Source organism: Larus michahellis, chromosome 5, assembly GCF_964199755.1.
Source record: "Larus michahellis chromosome 5, bLarMic1.1, whole genome shotgun sequence".
NCBI classification, from domain to species: domain Eukaryota; kingdom Metazoa; phylum Chordata; class Aves; order Charadriiformes; family Laridae; genus Larus; species Larus michahellis.
In genome coordinates, this window is record NC_133900.1 from 75982486 (window position 1) to 75991947 (window position 9462).

Genomic DNA, 9462 nt, shown 5'->3' on the forward strand with positions numbered 1-9462 from the left:
CCTCCAAAGGCACATGCCTGACAGTCCCAGTTCGCTCCGGGATGATCCTGCCCAGCTGAGGTGCTGCTCCAACCCCAAGATGCCACAGAGAGCATTTCAGGGCAGCATCTCCCAATTTACAGTCTATCCTTATGATTTATCTCCACTTTTTCTCTTTTCCCATTCACTCCTATTTTTTAGCTTGGCTGCTTTTTTCTGACTTTTAAAGGAAATATTACATCATGGTCCAGCTGTGAGACAGTGGTAAAATATCAGAGATTGTTCTTAAACAATGTGTACTTCCTTTCGACCACGTCAGTGGGTTTTGACTGGGAGATGAATGGGGGGTGGTGGAGTAAAGATGCTTGACAAGAGCGGTGGGTGTCACTGCGAAGCAAAAGGTAACTCAAATTTATAATCATAGCATTGCCCCTTCCATTGAAATGTCCAAGGCCAGGCTGGATGGGGCTTTGAGCAGCCTGGTCTAGTGGGAGGTGTCCCTGCCCAGGGCAGGGGGTTGGAACTGTGTGATTTTTAATGTCCCTCCCAACCCAAACCATCCTGTGATTCTACGATTGCTGTCTGCTCTTTGCCCTTACCCTTATTAGTCGTATGTGCTACAAATTGTGCTCTGCCACCATGGCCGCTTTGACGAGCCATCAACATTTCAAAAGCTTTGCCAAGCAGCACGCTGAGATGCCATAAAATTCTCATAGTAAGAGAAGTATCTTCTCCCTCAGATCCGGTGGCAAAGCTTCCCTTAATAGGACTGGGGACACAATTAATCCTTGTGTCAATGGAAAGCCAGTACATAAATTAAAAAGCTTGTATTTTATATGTGTTTATATCTACCTAATTAAAAGAGTTGCTTTAAAACAATCCAAATTAAGGAATTGCACTTGGTTCTGGCGTCTGTTAATAAAACCAGAAGACATTTATTCAGAAAACATTATAATAAACGGGAAGTCATCAGCGCTGAAAGGTTATCTTCCTAATCTATCTGAATTCAAATACATGAATCAGTGTCCTGAGCCTTGGCCCGGGGAAGGATTTAATTTGTTATGCATTTTAATTAATACATTCTTGTTAAATATTTAATAGATTGTGAAAGAAAATACAGTATTTTATAATTGGAGAGTTAAATACCTGTAAACTTTCTACACCCATGAATGGTGCAGAGTGTTTTAAGAACAGTGAAAAAAAGAGTGAAAGACCTCTGATTAGCCCAGAAACTGCATTTTTGTGATAGCTGGTTTAATACTGCAGACTGGAAAATGTTGCTGAGTCCACTTGCACAAAAACACGTTAAAAGAGATTTTGAAGATGGTGAGAAAAATTTCCAGATGGAAAGATTTAGCTCTTCCATTTACTGGGAAAAAAAAAAAACAACACTTAAGACTTATTTCTATGCTTGGATTTGCATTGCTCCATAATCTTTCACCTGCAAAAGCAGTAACCGTTACGCATGCAATCCGATTTGCACCCCGAGTTACGTCATCTGCATCCGAGCAGGCTACAGTCTTCCAGTTCTTCCAACCCTTCCGTTTTAGACTCTGCCTTTTTGCTAAAAGCAGCAATATAGTTTTGCATTTCCTGATACACGGGTCAGGTAAACTGATTTGGGCATAACTGTAATCCTCCTAATCGCACACTAGAAAAAAAAACACAATATAACTTTTAGCAAAAATGTATATTTGCATTAAGCCCAAACTGAAGCTTATACGGAGACAATATTTCCACTGAAAACTCTGCGAATTTTGACAGAGCAAGTTCTCCAAGCTTGAAACTCAGTTTATAGGAGGTTTACATAGCTTATGATTGTCATCTTTATGCAAGGAACTCACTGAAATGCAAGTGAGCATCCTTGTAAACAGGAGAAAAAAACACATCTTTTTCTATGGTGTCTGGTTTTGTTTTTTTTTAATTGCTTGATGAAATTAATGTTACACTCCTGCAGGAACAAAGCACATCCTCATTAAACGAATAGCTTGGAGGATGTTTTGGACGCTGTAATTAGCTTCTTTGAAATATTTATGTTCTTCCTAATGTTGCTTGAATAAATGTTAATTATGGCTAGTGGAAAGGAAATCACACAGCTGAGTATGTGAAACCATCATCGTCTTCTGCGTCTTCAGAGAAGGCAAGGTCGGGAGGTACGTCACTGCCTCCCTGCGAGCACACACGCAGCCTGTGAGGAGGGCAGCGTGTACTGGGTTTTTTTCTACGACTTTGATAAAAATGATGAGAGATCATTCCACCTACATTCTGAACTTAAGCACTAAGAGAGTTTTTTATCCGTGCTGCACTCCCTTCACCAAAATATTCCAAACTTACTGGAGAGTGTTAGAGATGGGTCCGTGCGTGCGAGCTCACGGGTGTCTCTCACAACTTCAGACGGGTCCGTTAATATCATTCCTCCTTCTGGGGAATGAACAAGTTGCATACATGGATTTTCTTCTTAATTGTTTACCTTCTAGAGAATTAAAATTTGGGGAGGCATGTCTCAATAATCAACTAATGCCTGCTCAGATATTGCACTTCTTCAAGGTATTCTCTCTATATATAGGGCCACAAAGATGATCAAAAATCTGGAGCACCTCTGCTATGAAGACAGGCTGAGAGAGCTGGGATTGTTCAGCCTGGAGAAGAGAAGGCTCCAGGGAGACCTTATAGCCCCTTCCAGTACCTGAAGGGGGCCCACAAGAAAGCTGGGGAGGGGCTGTTTGCAAGGGCATGTAGCGATAGGACGAGGGGCAATGGTTTTAAACTAGAGCAGGGCAGGTTTAGATTAGACATTGGGAAGAAGTTCTTTACACTGAGGGTGGTGAGACACTGGCACAGGTTGCCCAGAGAGGTGGTGGAGGCCCCATCCCTGGAGACATTCAAGGCCAGGCTTGGTGAGGCTCTGAGCAACCTGATCTAGCTGAAGATGTCCCTGCTTACTGCAGGGGGGTTGGACTAGATGGCCTTTAAAGGTCCCTTCCAACCCAACACATTCTATGATTCTATGATTGATTCTATGATTCTATGATATTACTAACTAATAATGCACAGGAAGCTTGTATCAGAACAGAAAAAGATCCATGAAGAACAGTCCCTCAATTCAAGAACCAGCATCTCTGAATGGGCTTTATTAGCGTTGACTTAACTCAAAAAGAGATTCACTTAGTAGAAGTCTTCAGGGACATCTCCCTGTAAATAGGAAACAAACAACAACAAAACCCAAAGGCATGACAGGCCCTGTATTTTCTCAGAATGTTATTTTATTATTTTATCCAAGATGATGCCTCAGTTCTTCCTTTATGAATTAGTAAAATTTAAATGACCTCAGGAGCCTCTAATGAAGGAGTGAGGGGAACTTGGCTGAACTACTGGAAATCAGCACAGAAACAGCAGCCCCTGGGCTGAGAGAGACGCCGCTGGGGAGCTGATGGCAGCAAATGTTCAGGGCTCTCCTCAGAAGTCCCAGAACATTTTGTATAAAAGGTCCTTGCATAAAAGAGACATGGCTGAGCTCTTTAAATGACTAAAGAAAATTTGCTCAACAGACAGCAGTGGCCAAATTCAGCAAAAAACATAATAATCTTTCCCAAATAGTGGGTACATATTTAAATTAGGGCTGAATTTGTCTCAATGTGTACAGTGAGGCTGAAACCTCCTCTTCACAGATGCACAGCAAGGGCTCAAACTGCGTAATTCCTCGTTCCTTTAGCATCCAAGGAATCCTTAGAGGTAGAATAGGAGATCTCTGGATTTCATCTCTGCGTTGTTCGTAGTCTCAGCAGACAGATCAATGTTCCTATGTGAAAAGTAAGGCATGTGGAGAAAAAGAACCCTCATGGTACGTATGCAGCACCAGGCAGTATGCCAGCTACCATCCCATAGAGAAGAAATACCAGATCCACCATGGATATTTCTACATGGACACCAGCTCACTTCCCAGTGAAGTTAAAAAACGTGAAATAGGATGTTGTGAATCCCTAGGAAAGAAGTACTATCGCTACTAATATAATTATAAAGACATGGCCAAAAAAAAAAAAAAAAAAAAGAAGAGAAAAACCTCAAGATAAAAACCATTGCACAAGCCCCTACTGCTTCCACATATGGATTACTGCAACTATGATCCCACCGTCCCTTCCAGATGAAAAATGCAGAGGACTGTAGGGAGTTCAGTGCTGGGTAAGTTTGACAAGACTGGGGCTCTTCAGTGTGGAAGTTTTATAGCTAAAAAGACCTTTAAGGTCTTTCTTAAGAAAAGAACTGAAGGTGGACGGCTGCTGACACTTACAAAATGTCGTTCTGCCTTCCACGTGCCTGTGAGCTGCGCTGCTTTTACAATGGGATCATTTCTCTTTTAAAAAGAGACAAACTAATGCTGTGACTTAGCAATGGTTTAGTGTAATTTATTCCCAAGAGGTACATAAATCCAGTGGGAAGGAAGGCATCCTGGAAGTTTTGCTTATAAAACTCCAGTGTATTTTGCCAAAAGTTTTGAACTCCCATTGGCTTCAGCAAAAATTATAATCCAGGGCTGAATTTGAGCTTCGTCTAAATTCTCTGTTTCTCGAGTCCTTCTCGGCAGGGCTGCTCTCAACCCCTTCATCCCCCAGCCTGTATCGATGCCGGAGTTGCCCCAGCCCAGGTGCAGGACCCTGCACTTGGCCTGGATGAACTTCATGAGGTTCACACAGCCCCACTTCTCGAGCCTGTCCAGGTCCCTCTGGATGGCATCCCGTCCCTCCAGCGTGTTGACTGCTCCACACAGCTTGGCGTCATCGGCAAACTTGCCGAGGGTGCGCTCGATCCCACTGTCTATGTCACGACAAAGATGTTAAATAGCGCTTGTCCCAATACCGACCCCTGAGGAACGCCACCCGGGTTCCAGCTTTTCCAGTCAGCTCTGTCAGTTTGTCAGGCTGAGTCCAATTCAGCAAGACGGTGTCTGCCACCAGCTTTACTTCCCAGATGTGCAACCTCAAAAATCACACCCGTCTGCCCTCCATCGACGGGTGTTGCACCCATTCTGTACTTAAGTCACCCTCATTTCTCTATAGATAAATGGGAGAAGGTACTGCTGGGTAGTTTATTGACAACCGAACCCAGGATGGGCAGAAGCAGTAGGAGAGACTCATGGCCGGTTAATCAAGGCTGCAGGCAGAGCTCTTCCAGCTGCAGCTCTGCCCAAGGGGAGGACTGGATTTCAGGTAATAAAGGGCACCATGCTATCACCTAAAAATTAAGAGCTGCTCTCTGGCAAAGCTAAGGAATGAAGCAGCATAAGGCAGATCAACATATTTTAATAGGTTAAAAATGACAAAAAATGACAGCCGGGAGAAAGGCATGCTTTTTTTTCTGTTTTCTTTAAGTGCACTCAGAAATCTAAGACAAAAAAGTTTTAGCTGCCAGAAAGAGCATGAAGGTGTCATGCCCTTCAGGGAAAAATCAATCCAATCTACATTAATGAGATTTTTCCTTCCTAAATTCTTTGACTTTTGATTTTATATTGTTGTCTTCTCAGGCAAAAGGACTCCTCAAATACACGCACAATCTATGCAAAAAAACCCAGTTTTACCGGTGACGTGAGATTTGTAAAAGGTTATTATTTGTTTCTGCTGGTGAGTATCAGAAATGAAGACTGCAGAAACCCAGGATGTGAGAACGACTCCAACCGAACTGTGACATTGGGAACTCCACGACAAAATATCAAACTAATTCAAGCAGTACATGCTTAAAAATGCAAACTTATTTCTTTTCAAACGGGCTGCAAACTGACAGGAACTTATCAAAAGAAAGACTATGAACGCAAAGTGCAGCAGCTGAGAGGGAAGCAGGCTACAATACTACCTAATACTATATAATAGGCTCTAATATACATTAGGTCAAATTCTTGAGAAGACTTAAGGAAATTCTCAGCAAGGATTATTTAACAAATATTACTAGTTGGTGGGCTACGAAGGGATTAAAAGGGCTAGAGCTCAATTGTCTCTCCAGGACACATTTTACCACTTCTGGGTACACGGGCAGAAAGGGGAGATGTAAAGGTTACTTTCAAATTTGCGCTGGGCTGAGCACAGTTTTACAGAATAACATGACGCAGCCTTTCCCGGGCGAAAAGTGAATGCAAAGCACCGCTAAATCAAAATGGAATCTCTATGTAATTTTTCTTCGGTAAGAAAATTGGGTCAGAAAACAACCGACTTTTTGAATCGGGCTCAAATCTACTTTTAAATTACTGTGCTATGGTTTTACATTCTGCAGACGGCAGCGTTACAGAGTACCTGCCTTTGAGCTGAAAGTCCTCAACGTTGCTCTCCTGTGGAACAACCACCCATAAAAAGACCTAAAAATTGCAGTCAGGAAAGTTCAACCTAACATATGCAGCCTGAAATCTATTTATACTCACCAAGGAACCAAAGACGTCTTTACAGCAGTTTCTGACGTGACATTGTTTATGGTTAAAACAAAGCAAAGTCTGCTTGAGTTTGAATCACTGTGTGAATGAACAGGATGCTTGATAACACAGGTTCAAATAACAACAGCACTCAGCGACATATAATCATGTTTCTTTTGTCCTTTCTGGGCAATCTTTAATAACATGGAGAACACGGGCAGCCATCAGCCCTATCGGGAGCAACCATGAGTCGACGCTTCGGAGCTTTGCTTTTGTTTTCAGTCGTGGCAGATTTTCACTGACAGATCAGGCGAACCTCATTACTTCGAGGAGTCATGCTTCAGGAAGTGAACACCTTGAAATGTCATGCCCTTTCCACGACAAGAAAAAATGTCACCAAAGGAAAGGGGATAGGAGTGGGAGAAAGGGACTGTGGATTGCAATTAATGAACGTATATTTATTTCACTCTAATATAGTAGTAGGCTTTTTAATGAAAGTGCAATGTCCACCTGAATAGTTAAATTTCTAAGCAGACAGACACAGAATACATGCCCCAGTTTATCAGTCAGTCAGTCCCTGTTGAAAGAGCATCTGCTGCTCTGTTCCTCTGGTTTGACACAGGGGAAGCATTGAAACAACGGAGCTACACCAACTTTAAACTGATATAACACATGATGACACCCAATCAGTCGTTAACGTATTCTGTTCTGGAAATTCTTATTTTAAAGCTACCACTTTGGTGTGTGTCTGGGTTGGAGAGGTAACATTTCACTAGACATTTCGGTAGACATATAGGACCTGACAGCTCCTGACGGTAGTCCCTTGTGAGGAACGCTCCGAATCTAGAGACAGCTTCTGACTTTTGGAAATATTTAAATGAGAAAAACTGTTCAGGGCCTTTGTTGGCATGAACCACACAGTTATGCTGAGGAGAGGTACTGGTGGAGTTACCTGCATTTACGCCAGCTGAAGTTTTGCTCCAGACGATCTTAATGTCTTAGGGCTGAGAGTTATATACAATAATCTATACAGAATTTTTCTCTATGTGCATATACAATATTAGAGTTTTTCGCCATATGTATATACAATATTTTATGCTGCATACAGAGGTCTTGTACAGTTCTTTTTGTACAATAGAGAATTTGTAGAATTTTGTACACAGAATATTCGATATACAATATTCTATGCTGCTTATAGAACTTTTCTCCATCTTCCTCCCAAGTAGCTGCAAAAATCTTTAGGCTGAATTCCCTGTTTCCCTGATTATCAAACGGGGTTATTACAGTGGTGTTGTGGTTTAACCCCAGCCAGCAACTAGGACCACGCAGCTACTCCTTCACTCCCCCTGCTTCTCCCCGTAGGGTAGGGAGAAGAGGGAGAAAAAGAGGGGAAAGGGAAAAAAAGCCTCATGGGCTGAGATAAAGACAGTTTAATAGAACAGTAATGGAAGAGGAAAATAGCAATAATAATAATAATAATAATAATAATAATAATAATAATGGTAAAAGAATATACAAAATAAAGTGACACAGCACAAGTCATTCTCACCACCCGATGATCAGTTGCCCAGCCTGTCCCAAGCAGTGATTGTGGATTCTCGGCCCCTGGCCGAGCCCCGTTTATATCCTGAGCATGACTTCTGCGGTATGGAATATCCCCCTGGCCAGCTTGTCCTGTTTACGTTCCCTCTCAGCTTCTATGGGAAGCTGATAAAGTCCTTGGCTAATGTAAACATTATCTAGCAACAAATAAAACAATATGCGTTAGCAACATTACTCTCATACCAAACCCAAAACACGGCAGCTACTAGGAAGAGAATTAACTCTGAGTTATCTATAATATCTACATATCTTTATATAGATATTATATATATATAAAATACAATATCTACCTAGCTGAAACCAGGACAAGTGGTTTCTGTGCTCGGCAGCCTGCCCTGCTTGTCTTTTAAAGCTTCACCCTCCACCACAGGGATGGTCCAAGTTCTTCATGAACCAGTGGGTTCGTCAGCCGGGTACAGCCGGGTGCAGGAAAGCAAAGGAGCACGAGCACTGACTTTCCTTAGCGTCCAGCACCAGCTCCTATGTCTTGGGCTGGAATTTGCTGCAGGTGACTCAAAGCTGACTGAGGTGTTGGGCAGATAGCTTGGGGCAAGGGCAGCTACAGGGTGAACTGCCCTGTATTATGAAATCAGCCCTGAGTTACGCATTCATCACTGCGTACAGAATGATAGAACATGACAATGACCCAAACTTGTGAAGCTGAAATTTAAATTGTTATTTTTCACCTACAAAACTATCAGTGAAATGCCACAGAGGCTGCATGGAAATATTCCCTAGTCTAATTTCCCAGACAACTATCTGTCGTCATTAAATTCTTGTTCATTTGTAAATCTAATCTTTTAATTAAAAGATCACAAATACAGTTAAGACCCAAATAATTCTAATGCACTGGCTGAAGCAGCTCCAGGGATATTTACAGGGCTGTCTACCCACAGGCTGGTGTTCAGGCCCCAGAGGAGGACACAGAGCAGAAAGTCAACTGGTGTCCCGTCTCCTGTGCGCTCATCCCGCGCACTGGTGGAGCACAGGGCCATAGAATGCGGTGTCAAGGCTCCGCTTTTCCTCCACCCTCCAAGCTGGTAGGGGTCCCTGGTGGGAAGGTGCAGGTTAATTCCTCCTACCTTTCCAACAGAGATGTAGTTAAACTCTACCTGAAGCAGAAGAAAGTCGGGATCTGCCTACAAAGAGCGGCCAAGCATGGGGAACAGGCTTCGGTAAAGATGATGGTATGCAGCTGAGGGAAAACTAAGAGCAGGCCTTTGTAAAGGAATCACGGTTACACATTTGGTGAGTTTATAAGCTTTATTGACAACATATTTTTTTAAACCGCAGTGCTGTTTTATCCCAATCATGCTCAAGGAAAGGGTAAGGACACACCGCCATGCCCTGCTTCCTTTTCCTGACTATGTTTTTCAGAAAGTTTGTGTGTGTTTTCTGGTCCCATGGACAAACACTTTTGAACAGAATAGTACTTTTACAGCAACAGATACTTAAAAAGGTTAATTATTGCCATCCTCCCCCAAAAGGAA